We start from the raw sequence: 17,354 nt of genomic DNA on the forward strand, positions 1-17,354 counted from the left end.
CTCTTAAGTATCTGCACACGTGACCACCGGCAGCAGGAAGCAGGCGGCTGACAGTGCGTGCTACTGAAGAGGAATGGATACTCACCGCGATCTCTGATGAACACCCGGTGAGTATTCGGGCAGCTGTGCTCTGCTTCTGAGCACCGCATGATGTCCCTGCCATGCTCTGCTTACAAGCATTTAGCAGCCGCTGGCACCGGAACAGGACGCTGCCACTGTGAGGGAGCGGAGGAAGGTAAAAGTAAAGGGTTTTTTTAGCTTTTTTTTTTATCTTTTCTGATGGGGCCATGGATATCAGGACTGGGATGGAGCCAATCATACCAGCAAGGAGATGGGGCCAGTCAGTCATACCATGATGCCAGGAATAAATGAATATTAGTTGCCCTTCATGCCCATGGGCATGGAATGCAGTGCAAATTCATTTCTCTTTAGCAGCAGGCACAGGAGTTAGCCGGAGCAGCCGACTCCTGCCTCTGTGACCCGCTGCTCCTCCGATTCCGCTCCGCCACCTCAGCCAGAGCCAATATATCCGGACTATAAGACTCAAACTCCCATTTTCCTCCACATTTTGGGAGGAAAAAAGTGCATCTTATAGTCTGAAAAATATAATATAGTACATGATTCAAGTAACCCAATTCCTTATGAAGTGTAACTACTTCTCTTTTGATTAAAAAAAATGTTTACAGCATAGAGGAGTTTCTTAAACATTCACCTTCTTTAGCCAATTTAGTTATGGCTTATTGGGAGGAAAGTTATTTGTACAGTCCAGAAAACCCATTTCTCACATCTATATTCTGGTATAGTAGACACATAGATGATTTGTTGCTAATATGGAGGGGTGATATAGCCACCATACCAGAATTTGTACAGTACCTTAATAACAATCATTGTAATTTGAACTTTACCTTTTCTGCTAACAAAACTTCCATTTCTTTTTTAGATCTACAATTGGAGAGTATACCTGATTATGTCATTTCCAAAACTACCTATGTTAAACATTTGTCAGATAACACTATCTTACATGCCAGCAGAAGCCATCCTAGACACACTGTAAAGTCAATTTAAGTGGGCAAATTCACATGCTTCACTAGGAAATTTGAGTTAACAACTAAATTTGAAGACTCTCAAATTTTCCAGCAGAGGTTATCCACACCGGATATTAAATCGGGAGTCTAACATTGTAAAAAATAAAAATGGCAAAAATTAACATATGATAATACAAACAGGAAACAAGTTACCGTATATACTCGTGTATAGGCTGAGATTTTCAGCACTTTTTTTGTGCTGAAAATGCCCCCTCGGCTTATACACGATTCGGACATCAATACTCACCCTCCGTAGCTGGATCTTCATCCCTGCATCTCTGTTGTCCGGGCACCAGCAGCTTCTTCCTGCGCAGAGCAGTCATGTGGTACTGCTAATTAAGGTAATGAATATGTACGCGTCTCCACTCCCACAGGCGGGAAGGAAATATTCATTACCTTAATGAGCAGTACCACGTGACCGCTGAGCAGAGGAGAGCTGAAAGCACTGGACAACGGAGAAGCAGGGGAGTGCACAGACCGTGCCAGGAGGGGGTGAGTATGATGGGGGAGGGAGGGGAGCCGAGCCATGCATACACGGGAGAGTACGAGGGAGCCATGCATACACCCGGGGGTACGGGGGAGCCGTGCATACACGGTGGAGTAAGAGGGAGCCGTGCATACACGGGGGAGTATGGGGGAGCCGTGCATACACAGCGGAGTATGGGGAGCCATGCATACATGAGGGAGTACGGGGGAGCCATGCATACATGGGAGAGAACGGGGGAACCATGCATACATGGGGAGAACGGGGGAGCCATACATACACGGGGGAGTTCGGGGAGCCATGCATACACGGGAAGTAATACATCCACGGGGGAGCCATGCATACAAGGGGGAGTACGGGGGAGCCATACATACACGGGGAAGTACGGGGAGCCATACATACACGGGGGAGCCATAATACATGGGGGAGTACGGGGGAGCCATGCATACACAGAGGAGGATGCCGAGCCATGCAAACAACTAGGGGAGCCACACATAGCAGGACAGGGATGAGGGGACAATGCATACCCGGCTTATACTCGAGTTAATAAGCTTACCCAGTTTTCCATGGCAAAATTAGGTGCCTTGGCTTTTACTCGGGTCAGCTTTTACTCGAGTATATACGTTACATCTAGTGAGAAACAAGCTGTATTATCGCTGACATATAGCCCACAGTTCAATCAAATTAAACAACAGGTCCTCAAACATATCCCCATTCTTTATGAGGATCCATATTTAGCTGAAATTTTCCGTTCAGGATGTTCATTTGTTGCAAAAACAGCAGTCACATTGGGCAACATATCTCCCAGTCTCCTAGATGCTACTTATCAGAGTAAAACCTGGCTAAATTACCCGGGTTTTTACAAATGTGGAACCAATAAATTCCGAACATGAAGCCATTCTACTCTTTCACATACATTTGCTAATCATGATGCATCACAATATTTTAAAATTAAACAGTACATCAACTGTAATTCACAAAAAGTGGTCTATATGATTCAATGCATTAAATGTAACCTGGCTATAATAAAGGTTGTACCACCAGGAAGGTAAAAGTACATCAGTCTGAACATAATACTGATATTCTTTCTCCCTCAAGTGCAAACTCTTCAGTATCATATGCTTCAAAGCACTTTACTGCTCATCATGATCGCTCTGCTGCACCTGTTAAAGTGACTGACATAGAAAGGGTGCAGAAGTTACCTAGAGGAGGAGACCTAAAAAGACCTTTGTTAAACAGAGGGGTGTTCTGGATATATTACCTAGGAGTTTATTTCCCCAAGGGCTTAAATGCTCGTAAAGAGATCATGTACCATTACTAGTTTTTCAGATTATCCTCCCTGTCAAATAGGAGAAATGTTCTTTGTGATAAACTGTATTAACAAACGTTTTAACCACTTTGCATATTTTATTATCACATGTTTTGTTTAATTAATCCCATTGGTTACAATGCGGTATATACTGCGCTATGGTTCTTTCTGCCATTTGCTCAGTGTTTGAAGCACGTAGATATTAGATCACCATGGATTTCTTGCAATAATATTTTTACATTCATTAAATAAACTACAATTTTTTTTTTATCTAAGAAGCTGGATTTTCTCCTTTTCTTTGCTAATATTGGGGTATATGTTGTGAATTCTGTTGTTAAGCTCCCTCCTGTGGTCATGAATGGTACTTCGGCTGGTTCTGTCCGTGGGCTTCCTCTGGTGGTTGTGAGTGGGGCTGCGGCTTCTGAGGTTCCTTCCACAGGTGACTAGGTTAATTCGTTGGCTTGCTGCTCTATTTAACTCCACCTAGATTATTGCTCCATGCCACCTGTCAATGTTCCAGTATTGGTCTAGTTCGCTCCTGGATCGTTCTTGTGACCTGTCTTCCCAGCAGAAGCTAAGTTCCTGCTTGCTTTTCTCTGTTTGCTATTTTTTCTGTCCAGCTTGCTATTTTGATTTTTGTCTTGCTTGCTGGAAGCTCTGGGACGCAGAGGGAGCGCCTCCGCACCGTGAGTCGGTGCGGAGGGTCTTTTTGCGCCCTCTGCGTGGTCTTTTTGTAGTTTTTTGTGCTGACCGCAAAGTTACCTTTCCTATCCTCTGTCTGCTCAGTAAGTCGGGCCTCACTTTGCTAAATCTATTTCATCTCTGCGTTTGTAATTATCATCTTAACTCACAGTCATTATATGTGGGGGGCTGCCTGTTCCTTTGGGGAATTTCTCTGAGGCAAGGTAGGCTTTATTTTTCTATCTTTAGGGCTAGCTAGTTCCTTAAGCTGTGACGAGTTGCATAGGGAGCGCTAGGAGCAATCCACGGCTATTTCTAGTGTGTGTGATAGGATTAGGGATTGCGGTCAGCAGAGTTCCCACGTCTCAGAGCTTGTCCTGTATTATTAGTATCTATCAGGTCATTCCGTGTGCTCTTTACCACCAGGTCCATTATTGTCCTCACCACCAGGTCATAACAGTACAGGTGGCCCAAAGTATTAATGCATCTCAATAGAGGGATAAGAGAAGTTCTGAGACCATTTTTTTTTCTTTGCAGTGTGTTTTGTCTCTCTTTTCCCCTTTACCTCTGGGTGGTTCAGGATACAGGTGTAGATATGGACATTCAAGGTCTGTCCTCTTGGATGGATAATATCACTGCAAGGGTACAAAACATTCAAGATTTTGTGGTTCAGAATCCGATGTTAGAGCCTAGGATTCCAATTCCTGATTTGTTTTTTGGGGATAGATCTAAGTTTCTGAATTTCAAAAATAATTGTAAATTGTTTCTTGCTTTGAAACCTCGCTCCTCAGGTGACCCTGTTCAACAAGTGAAAATCATTATTTCTTTGTTACGTGGCGACCCTCAAGACTGGGCATTTTCCCTTGCGCCAGGAGATCCGGCATTGCGTGATGTTGATGCGTTTTTTCTGGCGCTCGGATTGCTTTATGATGAACCAAATTCAGTGGATCAGGCAGAGAAAATCTTGCTGGCTCTGTGTCAGGGTCAGGATGAGGTAAAGATATATTGTCAGAAGTTTAGGAAGTGGTCTGTACTCACTCAGTGGAATGAATGTGCGCTGGCAGCAATTTTCAGAAAGGGTCTCTCTGAAGCCCTTAAGGATGTCATGGTGGGATTTCCCATGCCTGCTGGTCTGAATGAGTCTATGTCTTTGGCCATTCAGATCGATCGACGCTTGCGTGAGCGTAAAGTTGTGCACCATTTGGCGGTATTATCTGAGCATAGACCTGAGCCTATCCAATGTGATAGGACTTTGACCAGAGCTGAACGGCAAGAACACAGACGTCGGAATGGGCTGTGTTTTTACTGTGGTGATTCCACTCATGCTATCTCCGATTGTCCTAAGCGCACTAAGCGTTTCGCTAGGTCTGCCACCATTGGTACGGTACAGTCGAAATTTCTTTTGTCCGTTACTCTGATTTGCTCTTTGTCATCCTATTCTGTTATGGCATTTGTGGATTCAGGCGCTGCCCTGAATTTGATGGACTTGGAGTTTGCTAGGCGCTGTGGTTTTTTCTTGGAGCCCTTGCAGTATCCTATTCCATTGAGAGGAATTGATGCTACGCCTTTGGCCAAGAATAAGCCCCAGTACTGGACCCAATTGACCATGTGCATGGCTCCTGCACATGAGGAGGATATTCGCTTTTTGGTGTTGCATAATCTGCATGATGTGGTCGTTTTGGGGTTGCCATGGCTACAGGTCCATAATCCAGTATTGGATTGGAAATCTGTGTCCAGCTGGGGTTGTCAGGGGGTACATGGTGATGTTCCAGTTTTGTCTATTTCGTCATCCACCCCTTCTGAAGTCCCGGAGTTTTTGTCGGATTACCGGGATGTATTTGATGAGCCCAAATCCGGTGCCCTACCTCCTCATAGGGATTGCGATTGTGCTATTAATTTGATTCCTGGTAGTAAGTTTCCTAAGGGCCGACTGTTCAATTTATCTGTGCCAGAACACGCCGCTATGCGGAGTTATATAAAGGAATCCTTGGAGAAGGGTCATATTCGCCCGTCGTCGTCACCATTGGGAGCAGGGTTCTTTTTTGTGGCCAAAAAGGATGGTTCTTTGAGACCTTGTATTGATTACCACCTTCTTAATAAGATCACAGTCAAATTTCAGTACCCTTTGCCGCTGCTGTCTGATTTATTTGCTCGGATTAAGGGGGCTAGTTGGTTCACCAAGATAGATCTTCGTGGTGCGTATAATCTTGTGCGTATTAAACAGGGCGATGAATGGAAAACAGCATTTAATACGCTCGAGGGCCATTTTGAGTACCTGGTTATGCCATTCGGGCTTTCCAATGCTCCATCAGTATTTCAGTCCTTTATGCATGACATCTTCCGAGAGTACCTGGATAAATTCCTGATTGTATATTTGGATGATATTTTGGTCTTCTCGGATGATTGGGAGTCTCACGTGAAGCAGGTCAGAATGGTGTTCCAGGTCCTTCGTGCTAATTCTTTGTTTGTGAAGGGGTCTAAGTGTCTCTTTGGAGTTCAGAAGGTTTCATTTTTTCCTCTTCTACTATTGAGATGGACCTTGTTAAAGTCCAGGCCATTTATGATTGGACTCAGCCGACATCTGTGAAGAGTCTGCAAAAGTTCCTGGGCTTTGCTAATTTTTATCGTCGCTTCATCAGTAATTTTTCTAGTGTTGCTAAACCGTTGACTGATTTGACCAAGAAGGGTGCTGATGTGGTCAATTGGTCTGCGGCTGTGGAAGCTTTTCAGGAGTTGAAGCGTCGTTTTTCTTCTGCCCCTGTGTTGTGCCAGCCAGATGTTTCGCTCCCGTTTCAGGTCGAGGTTGATGCTTCTGAGATTGGAGCAGGGGCTGTTTTGTCGCAAAGAAGTTCTGATGGCTCGGTGATGAAACCATGTGCCTTCTTTTCTAGAAAGTTTTCGCCTGCTGAGCGCAATTATGATGTTGGCAATCGAGAGTTGTTGGCCATGAAGTGGACATTCGAGGAGTGGCGTCATTGGCTTGAAGGAGCCAAGCATCGCGTGGTGGTCTTGACGGATCACAAGAATTGGACTTATCTCGAGTCTGCCAAACGGTTGAATCCTAGACAGGCTCGTTGGTCGCTATTTTTCTCCCGTTTTGATTTTGTGGTTTCGTACCTTCCGGGCTCTAAGAATGTGAAGGCTGATGCCCTGTCAAGGAGTTTTGTGCCCGACTCTCCGGGTGTTCCTGAGCCGGCGGGTATTCTCAAAGAGTGGGTAATTTTGTCTGCCATCTCCCCTGATTTGCGGCGGGTGCTGCAAAAATTTCAGGCTGATAGACCTGACCGTTGCCCAGCGGAGAAACTGTTTGTCCCTGATAAATGGACTAGTAGAGTTATCTCTGAGGTTCATTGTTCGGTGTTGGCTGGTCATCCTGGAATCTTTGATACCAGAGATTTGGTGGCTAGATCCTTTTGGTGGCCTTCTTTGTCGTGGGATGTGCGTTCTTTTGTGCAGTCCTGTGGGACTTGTGCTCGGGCTAAGCCCTGCTGTTCTCGTGCCAGTTGGTTGCTTTTGCCCTTGCCGGTCCCGAAGAGGCCCTGGACGCATATTTCTATGGATTTTATTTCGGATCTCCCTGTCTTTCAAAAGAGGTTGGTCATTTGGGTGGTTTGTGATCGCTTCTCTAAGATGGTCCATTTGGTACCCTTGTCTAAATTGCCTTCCTCCTCTGATTTGGTGCCGTTGTTTTTCCAGCATGTGGTTCGTTTACATGGCATTCCGGAGAATATCGTTTCGGACAGAGGTTCCCAGTTTGTTTCAAGGTTTTGGCGATCCTTTTGTGCTAAGATGGGCATTGATTTGTCTTTTTCCTCGGCTTTCCATCCTCAGACAAATGGCCAAACCGAACGTACTAATCAGACTTTGGAAACATATCTGAGATGCTTTGTTTCTGCTGATCAGGATGATTGGGTGTCCTTTTTGCCTTTGGCTGAGTTCGCCCTTAATAATCGGGCCAGCTCGGCTACTTTGGTTTCGCCATTTTTCTGCAATTCTGGTTTCCATCCTCGTTTCTCTTCAGGGCAGGTTGAGTCTTCGGACTGTCCTGGTGTAGATACTGTGGTGGATAGGTTGCAGCAGATTTGGACTCATGTGGTGGACAATTTGACATTGTCCCAGGAGAAGGCTCAACGTTTCGCTAACCGCTGGCGCTGTGTGTGTCTCCGACTTCGTGTTGGGGATTTGGTTTGGTTGTCGTCTCGTTATGTTCCTATGAAGGTTTCCTCTCCTAAGTTTAAGCCTCGTTTCATTGGTCCGTATAAGATTTCTGAGGTTCTCAATCCTGTGTCATTTCGTTTGACCCTTCCAGCTTCTTTTGCCATCCATAATGTATTCCATAGGTCGTTGTTGCGGAGATACGTGGCGCCTGTGGTTCCATCCGTTGATCCTCCTGCCCCGGTGTTGGTTGAGGGGGAGTTGGAGTATGTGGTGGAGAAGATTTTGGATTCTCGTATTTCGAGACGGAAACTCCAGTACCTGGTCAAGTGGAAGGGTTATGGTCAGGAAGATAATTCCTGGGTCTTTGCCTCTGATGTTCATGCTGCCAATCTGGTTCGTGCCTTTCATTTGGCTCGTCCTGGTCGGCCTGGGGGCTCTGGTGAGGGTTCGGTGACTCCTCCTCAAGGGGGGGGTACTGTTGTGAATTCTGTTAAGCTCCCTCCTGTGGTCATGAATGGTACTTCGGCTGGTTCTGTCCGTGGGCTTCCTCTGGTGGTTGTGAGTGGGGCTGCGGCTTCTGAGGTTCCTTCCACAGGTGACGAGGTTAATTCGTTGGCTTGCTGCTCTATTTAACTCCACCTAGATCATTGCTCCATACCACCTGTCAATGTTCCAGTATTGGTATAGTTCGCTCCTGGATCGTTCTTGTGACCTGTCTTCCCAGCAGAAGCTAAGTTCCTGCTTGTTTTTCTCTGTTTGCTATTTTTTCTGTCCAGCTTGCTATTTTGATTTTTGTCTTGCTTGCTGGAAGCTCTGGGACGCAGAGGGAGCGCCTCCGCACCGTGAGTTGGTGCGGAGGGTCTTTTTGCGCTCTCTGCGTGGTCTTTTTGTAGTTTTTTGTGCTGACCGCAAAATTACCTTTCCTATCCTCGGTCTGTTCAGTAAGTCGGGCCTCACTTTGCTAAATCTATTTCATCACTGTGTTTGTAATTTTCATCTTAACTCACAGTCATTATATGTGGGGGGCTGCCTGTTCCTTTGGGGAATTCCTCTGAGGCAAGGTAGGCTTTATTTTTCTATCTTTAGGGCTAGCTAGTTCCTTAGGCTGTGACGAGTTGCATAGGGAGCGCTAGGAGCAATCCACGGCTATTTCTAGTGTGTGTGATAGGATTAGGGATTGCGGTCAGCAGAGTTCCCACGTCTCAGAGCTTGTCCTGTATTATTAGTATCCATCAGGTCATTCCGTGTGCTCTTTACCACCAGGTCCATTATTGTCCTCACCACCAGGTCATAACAGGTATAGCCATGAGTCAAAACTTGCTAATTCAAATCGTTTGGGATAAACTGTTTTTCAGTGAGAAATCAGAAGGCCTGCTTTCCACTTAAAAATCATTAGGAATAACAGTGTTGTTCAGGCACCCTAAGAAAATAAATAGTGATTGTTCATTTAGTGACAGGTGACAGAGCTGTGGGCCTAAGGCTGTGAAACAGTAAGTTACAAGAGGGGAAGGGTTCATACAACATGAGTGCGAAAAAGCAAGGTTGTGGTGGAAGGGGGAATAGGCTTGGTGTTCGACAAGTATGTGGGTTAGGTGTTAAATGTTAATGAAAGATCAACTGAACAAACACTGTCTCGTCCTATCCAGAGATCACTATAACTTCTGTTACTGGACGGGCTACTCCACTCCATCACCTTGGCAGCTGCACAGCGGTATACCTCGTAGATGAGGGCCAGAAAGAGCATATGCTCTAGTGGATGGCAAGCGCTGTATCAAATGGCCTCTCCTTCTCTTCCTCCATCTTAACAATCACACACAGCACAATCCTCAGAGGTGGCACCCCAATCAACCTCACTCATGTTTCCTCTCGCCTCACAAATTTCCAAACGCCCAACTGACTATAGGGAACCACAGATGGGCCATTCTGCAGAGCTGTTCACTTATTCTATTCCATGGGCATCAGAGGTCAGCTCCAAAGATTAACAGAATCCACAGGAGGAAAGCATCTGCACCGATGCCCAAAATGTTTTCATGTTGATCTCAGGGCCAGACGAAGTAGGGTCAGAGCAGAATTCAGACCCTCATCACCAGACGTTAACCACTGGGGGGTGGAGGTGATCTTGATGAATCTCAGATACCAGAGGCGCACGCAGACTATACTGTGGTGTCAGGGCAGGAAAAGGAGGAGGGAGACTATAAGGGTGAGGAGTAGGAGAACAGAGAGGAAGTGATTAGGTTGTAGATCACACTTGTTGTGAACCCAGGGTTACGCAGCTAAGTAGCTCAGCATAGCAGGTGGAGAAAGACGAGGAGGTTATGTTGCAGCTTCCCACACAGTCACAAAGTGATGCAACCATGACAAGCACTGCATCTTCAGCCCCAACTCTGGCTGGGGCCAGCACCTGTCACGAGTGTGCATTTCGCGGGGAAGAAAGGGCTGCCCAGTCTGGGCCTTTTTTGAGACTGCAAAATATGACCCAACTAATGTTATCTCCCAAGTTTTGCAAAAAAAAAAAAATCAGTAGAGGAAAAAATTGCAATAATTTGACAAGCACATTCATGAACCAGCAGATACGCAATCAACATGCCTCAGAGTGAGAATCTCACTGCGCGAAAATGCTGACTAGTGGGCCTCGTCAACTCCCGGCCGTCCCATCAACCACATCTAATGCTTCTTCCTCCTCAATCACCATGCCAAGTCTTCTCACACAGGTCTCCAGTGATAGAAACTCCACTTGTTTACCCCCTACAAGCAGGGTTAGTGAGCCCATCAGCTGTTCCCAAAGTGGACATGACTGCTGTTTTTGTGTCACCTAGCACAAAACATCTTTCTCAATCCACCATAACATCTCTGGCTGCACCTCAGTCACAGTCCAGCAGTTTATCCTGTTCTCCGTATGCCACCCTTTCTCAGCAGAGCAGCCAGCCATCTGTTTCGCAGTTGACATGTGTAGGAAGAATGTTTCTTCCTACAAAAGTGAAAGTTAAGAGCTTGAATTCCACCATCTGCAATCGGTTGGCCACAGAAATGCTGCCTTTCCACCAGGTGGATACAGACGGTTTCAGAAAAAAAATTTTTTTAACCATAAAATTTTTATTTTATTAAACATTTTAGAACAAAACAGGGTCTTACAAGTATTTAGTTTCTGTATAGAATGCATGAACAGTAAACGATATAAACCGGTTTCAGAAAATTAATGGTCATTGCAGTCCCCCAGTGCCAATTGTCCAGTCACCATTACGTCTCTAAGAAAACTGTGCCTGCGCTACACAAGCTTAAGACATCACCTGTTCCATGAAAAAAATCTGTGTCTGCCAGGGTGCATTTCACCACTGACAACTGGACTACCTAACATCTCGCTGACTGGGCACTGGATGACTGTGGGGGCAGGCGATCAAGGGGCTGCTCCACAAGTCTTGGAATCTAACTCTTCCTCCACTGCTTCTGGCTCCTCCACCTCCTCTACGACCTCCACCTGTGCTCTCAGCCTCTCATTTAATCAGACACAAGTTACAACAGTCAAGATAGAATCCTCCCCACCTCCGTACTGCGCAGCCATGGCTCACTGCAATCAGGCAGTGTTAAAATTAATATGCCTTGGAGATCGCAGTCACACAGCTGAAGAGTTGTGGCAAGGTATCTAGATGGAGTTAGAGAAATGGCTGTCTTCACTGAATCTGGAGCCAGGAAAGGCAGTGTGCGATAACAGTGCAAACCTAGTGCCAACCCAACATCGGGGCAACCTCACACACGTGCCTTGCATGGCTGATGTCCTTAACCTGGTGGTACACCAATTTCTCTGCCACTATCCCTGAATGATTGCGCTGTTGCCAAAAGCAGAGTCACTGTCTGCTCACTTCTGATTATCGCACTCCACAGGTCATTGACTTGCATCACTACAAAGGGACTTCGGCCTACCGGTTAAACGTTTGATTTGTGATGTTCCACTCTGCACATATTGCAGTTACATTGACAGCAGCGACAAGCCCTGATGCAGTATGTTCTCTTGAACAGCCTGGGTCACCGCAGTACTGACATGGTGCAAATCACACTTGCAGAGTGGGCACTGATGAAGGATCTCTGCACCCTTCAGAACAGTTTTGAAATGGCTACTAAAATGATTAACGCTGACGATGCCGTCATCAGCATCACTATGTGCTGGAGCACACTTTCAATATGTGTCAGGAGGTGGGGGTCCCAGAGGAAGAGATGGAAGCAGAGAAGGATGCAGAAGAGATAACAATATCTCAAATTTCCCGTCTGTCGTTGCACAGGTGGGTGCCATGGAAGGGTGGCTAACAGCGATCAAGGTGCTCATGGTACTAGACAAACTGTTAGTGAAGGTGCAGGAGCCAAGGAACAAATTGAGGAGGAAAACGTGATGGACGCGCAACAGTCAGAAGATGAAGAGGATAATGATCCCCTGTCTGTTGTCCTTGGTTGGCGGGAGGGGACAGAGGAAGCATCCTTGAGTGTTATTCCGCCATCATTACACCAGGGACTTGGACCTCATGGAAGCACTCGACACATGGTGATCTTCTTGCTGCACTTCTTCAATATGATGCCAGAATTTTCAGGGTTAAAAATTGTGCTGACTACTGGGTTGCCACTCCGTTAGATGCACAGTACAAGAGTAAATTTAGCCAAATCCTTCACCCCCTGGAAAGGGACGCGCGCATGCTGGAGTATCAAATCACGCTTTTAGACAATCTTAAACAGTGGTTTTCCCCAAGACAGCAGTGAGGTACACAGTGTACAGCGCAGTCCTCGACGTCCAAGCCTTGGAACGTCAGGTCATCACAAAAACATTAGCATCAGTGTGAGTGGCATAAGCAATTTCTGTGGGTCATTTCACACATTTTTTTAGACTAGCCCATTCACTAGCAGAACACAGTACAAGTCTGACATGTTGGGAACGACTGGAGAGGATGGTGCAGGAGTATCTGGAGCTCAATATCAATGCCATCAGGGGGGTTTGGAGTTTTTTACATTTTAGTCTTTGAAAATAGAAAAGTGGCCTGAGCATGCCTGTCACACCTTGAAGGTTTTGTCATGCCCGGCAGCCAGAGTTCTCTCTTAACTTGCCTTCAGCACGGCTGGCGTTCTAATGAAAGATAAGTGCATCCATCCCCTAAAGTGTAGACCGCCTACATTTCATCAAAATGAACAAGTCATGGATCTGCAATGAGTTTTGCACCTAAGGAGCAGACAGGGCAAACTAGGTGATAGTGTTGTTTTTAGCGTTATGCATTAATCTCGCATTATTGCAGCCTGTGATACCTTTGTTGTGTCTTCTGTGCCTGCTGTGGCTACTGCTGCTGATATTACAAACAATTTTTTGAAATGTGGAGACAAAGTTGGTCTCCATCTCATGGGTTGCCAGTAGTAGAAAGTGTATCAGATGCCTATTATACTATTTCTACTCTGCGGAAATTGATGACACTTTAGTGGTGTAGGACAATAATTTTTTGAAATGTAGAAACTCAAAGTTGGGTCTCCATCTGGTGGGTTGACTGTAGTAGAAGGTGTGTCAGAGCCCTATTATACAGTTTCTACTCTGTGAAAATTTATACCACTTTAGTGGTGTGTGACAATAATTTTATTTTAAACGTAGAGACTCCAAGTTGGGTCTCCATCTAGAGGGTTGTCTGTGTAAGTAGGGCTCCCAGACAGGCAGGCCTGCATTTTCACTCAACTACCTGTGTTACTTTCCTTACATTTTTCTACCTATTACATTGTATGAATCTGATGTTTTTGCCATCTGAGTGTGGCTGGAAAAAAAAACTATTTGGAGGTATTGCATGAAGTATCAGGGCTCCTAGCTAAAAAGGCTTATGCCGCTCTGTTAACCCCTTCCAACCGTAGATGTATAGGTCAGCTGATTTAATTAGCTGACATGTGTCCCTAACAGCCGCAGGTGGATCCACCCATGGCTGTTAACATGTTAAATGTGTCACATATGACCGCGGCTCGCTGATGGGTTGGCATGACAACCCGGGGTCTACAGGAGACCCCTGTGGTTGTCATTGCCGGATAGCTATGAGCGCAGCCCAGTGGTGGGACCTCATAGCAAGTGAGCATTTCTGCTACACACAGCAGAAAAAAAAAATATAAAAAAGTTTAAATCACCCCCCCCATTCCAAATTAAATAATAAAAAACACATATTTGGTATCACCACATTCAGAATCGCCCATTCTATCAACATATAAAAAGAATTAATCTGATCAGTAAGGCTGGTTTCACATTTGCGTTTTTTGCCGCTGCGTTTGTACCGCATATAAACGCATGCGTCGTGTTTTCCTATATTTAACATTAAAAACGCTTGCGGTTTGGCACGGAAATGCAAGATGTAGTAATTTCTAGAGGCGTCTATTTGCCGCCAGGAAACGCATGCGTTCGATTGCGCATGGTTTGCATAAAAAAAACGCATTGCTGTCTATGTAAACGCATCCGTTTTTAAGCACATGCATTTGGTTGCGTTTTTGATAAAAATAGAGAAAAACAAGTCTAGACACTGATAAGCCACCCCCCACCATCAATGTAATAAAGGGATCCAAACTCTAACCCTAACCCACCATTAAGGTGATAAAGGGATCCAAACCCTAACCCTAAGCCACCATGAAGGTGATAAAGGGATCCAAACCCTAACCGTAGCGGGAAAATGGAAATAAATACATTTTTTTAATTTTTAATTTTTCCCTAACTAAGGAGTTGATGAAGGGGGTTTGATTTCTATTTATAGGGGGTTTTCTAGTGGATTTTTATGATTGGCAGCTGTCACACACTGAAAGACGCTTTTAATTCCAAAAAATATTTTTGGCGTTACTACATTTTGAGAGCTACAATTTTTCCATATTTTGGTCCACAGAGTCATGTGAGGTCTTGTTTTTTGCGGGACGAGTTGACATTTTTATTGGTAACATTTTCGGGCACGTGACATTTTTGATTGCTTTTTATTCCGATTTTTGTGAAGCAGAATGAACAAAAACCAGCTATTCATGAATTTCTTTTGGGGGGCCATTTATACCGTTCCGCATTTCGTCATAATACACGCCCTCTGTAGTCCCATTGGCGGTGTCTGGATCTTGATTTTTCTCTTGTGAAATTTCTCATCATGCGTACCAAAAGCGCAAACGCAGGAAAAAACGCATGTAAAAGCATACAAACGCAGCGTTTGTACGTGTTTACATGCGTTTTTTTCACCACTTGCGGATGCGTTTTAAACGCAAATGTGAAACCAGCCTAAACGAGAAAAAAAAATCAAAACGCCAGAATTTGGTTTATTGGTCACCGAAACACTGCATTAATAATGGGCGATTAAAAGATTGCATCTACACCAAAATGGTACCCTGCTGTTGTCTTCGGTCAAAAACGACCGATTTTGAACTTTAATATTTTTTAAAATATTCAAGATGCGGTTCTGAAACTTATGGTTGATTGACTTATCCTCATTTGAGGGGTTCTTACTATGCGTATTGTTATATATATTTTTTATGTTTACTTTTTGCTCCACAATTTTTTATACACTTGTACTCTTCGGTCAAAAATTACCGACAGCCTTTTATAGTGATCTCCAGCCATTTTATGAGTAAAATAAAGGAGCTATAATCTCATTTTGGACTATATATTACATCTACTATTTTTCAATTTATTTAGGTCCCTTTGGTCCATGCAGATTTACACATACATACATTTTCTCATTACAATACTGCTGATGGATTACCTTCCAGTATAGTCACATGCGACAATTTTTTTACATCATATCAATTAGGGCAGATGTTGATGAAAAGAAAAATGACCATGTTGGGTACTATTAGAAAAAATAAGCCAGAACTGTCGCAAGGTATTCTCAGTAAGAGAGACATTTATACAGTAGTTCTATGTTTTATTTTACTAAGGATACCACAGTAGTTTCTTACGTCCCAAAGAAACACAAGCAGGTAATTCTGATGAGCACAATGCATCATGATAGTGAAATCAGTAATAGAGATGACTTAAAACCGGACATCATTTTAGAATATAATGCTACAAAAGGGGCTGTTGATACTCTAGATCAACTGATAGGCACTTACACCTGTAAGCGCAAAACAAATCGGTGGCCAATGGTGATTTTTTACAATATGCTTGATGTGTCAGCATACAATGCATTCGTGCTATGGAAGGAAATAGACCCAAATTGTCCACAGGATCCAACAGCAAGATAAAGAAAGTGAACTAACAGCTTACACTAGCACTGCTACAATACCCACGGACACCACCAGCAACGCAACCAGCCTAAAACGGAAATGTTGCGTCTTCTGTCCAACATCAAGCAATCACAAATCAAATGTGATATGTTACAAATGTGAAAAATATTTATGCAAGAGACATGTCAATTATACTTGTGACAATTGCAAACAGTAAATTTTGCACCGTTTGACTTATTTATCATTTTACATAAAAAAACTCAACTGTTATTTTTTTTTTTTTGTGTTGGAAAATAAAATAATTACATTTAATTTATTGTTATTAGTTATAGTTTACAGTTGGATGAATAATTATTTTTGTATGTGCAAATATGCAAAACGCATAAATATTCCAATAAAGCCATGTTAAATGTTTTGACACAAAAAAAAATAAAAAGTAAGATTTTCTTTCCATTTTTTAATTGTTTATAAACAACCAGGTTCACATACAATATAATACTGAAAAATTATTCAATTAAAACACTTAAATTAGCTAAAAATCAAGACTTTATTAGGTCCGGTCAAAAATGACCGGAAGATAACAAGTGTATAGTGGTAACCAGGAGAATAGCAGGGTTAAGAATGTCACTTTGACATGCATAAAAAAAAAGCCCTCACTCAGCCCTACATCATGAAAAATGGAGACGCTACAGATTTCGGAAAATGGTGACTTTTTTGAGAAATTTGCATTTTTTTCACCACTTAAACAAAAAAGAACCTATAAATGTTTGGTGTCTATGAACTTGTAATGACTTGGAAAATTATAGTGGAAGGTCAGTTTTACCATTTTGTGAACATGGGAAAAAAAAACAAAAAAAAAATAACGGAATCATACTTTTTTTTGCAATTTCATCACACTTTGCTTTTTTCCAGTTTCCCAGTACGCAAAACCAATGGTGTTATTGAAAAGTACAACTCGCCCTACAAAAAATAAGCTCTCACGTGGCCATAATGACAGAAAAATAAAAAAGTTATGGCTCTGGGAAGAAGGGGAGAAAAATCTATGGCGGTGAAGGGGTTATCCACCAGGTCCTCATTGAAACTTCAATTTAAAGCTGTAAATGTTGGCCCAGACCCTGATACCTCATGCATGGCCCATGGCTGACTGCTTCTGTGTAATTATAAAAGGTTCTACTGTGGGTCAATTTATCAGTCAACTACATGTGTTACTTTCATTACACTTTTCTACCAATATTACTGTAGGAAACTTGATGTTTGTGCCACTTGAGTGTGGCTGGCAAAAAAATAAAAGTTAGAGGTGTTGCATGAGGTATCAAAGCTCCCAGCTAAGGAGGCTTTCAGCGCTTCCTTAACCACCAGGTCCTCATTGAAACTTCAATTCAAAGCTGTAAATGCTGGGCCAGGCCCTGATACCTCATGCATGGCCCATGTCTGACTGCTGCTGCGTCAT

At 43.8% G+C, this 17,354-nt stretch overlaps 1 protein-coding gene across 2 annotated transcripts in view; it reads right to left on the reverse strand.

The window, feature by feature from the left end:
- The window catches only part of GLS (glutaminase), a 618,398-nt gene that overhangs the window by 251,389 nt on the left and 349,655 nt on the right, over positions 1-17,354 (reverse strand). The window lies entirely within an intron of this gene.

The sequence above is a fragment of the Ranitomeya imitator genome, chromosome 7 (assembly GCF_032444005.1).
Source record: "Ranitomeya imitator isolate aRanImi1 chromosome 7, aRanImi1.pri, whole genome shotgun sequence".
Taxonomy (NCBI): domain Eukaryota; kingdom Metazoa; phylum Chordata; class Amphibia; order Anura; family Dendrobatidae; genus Ranitomeya; species Ranitomeya imitator.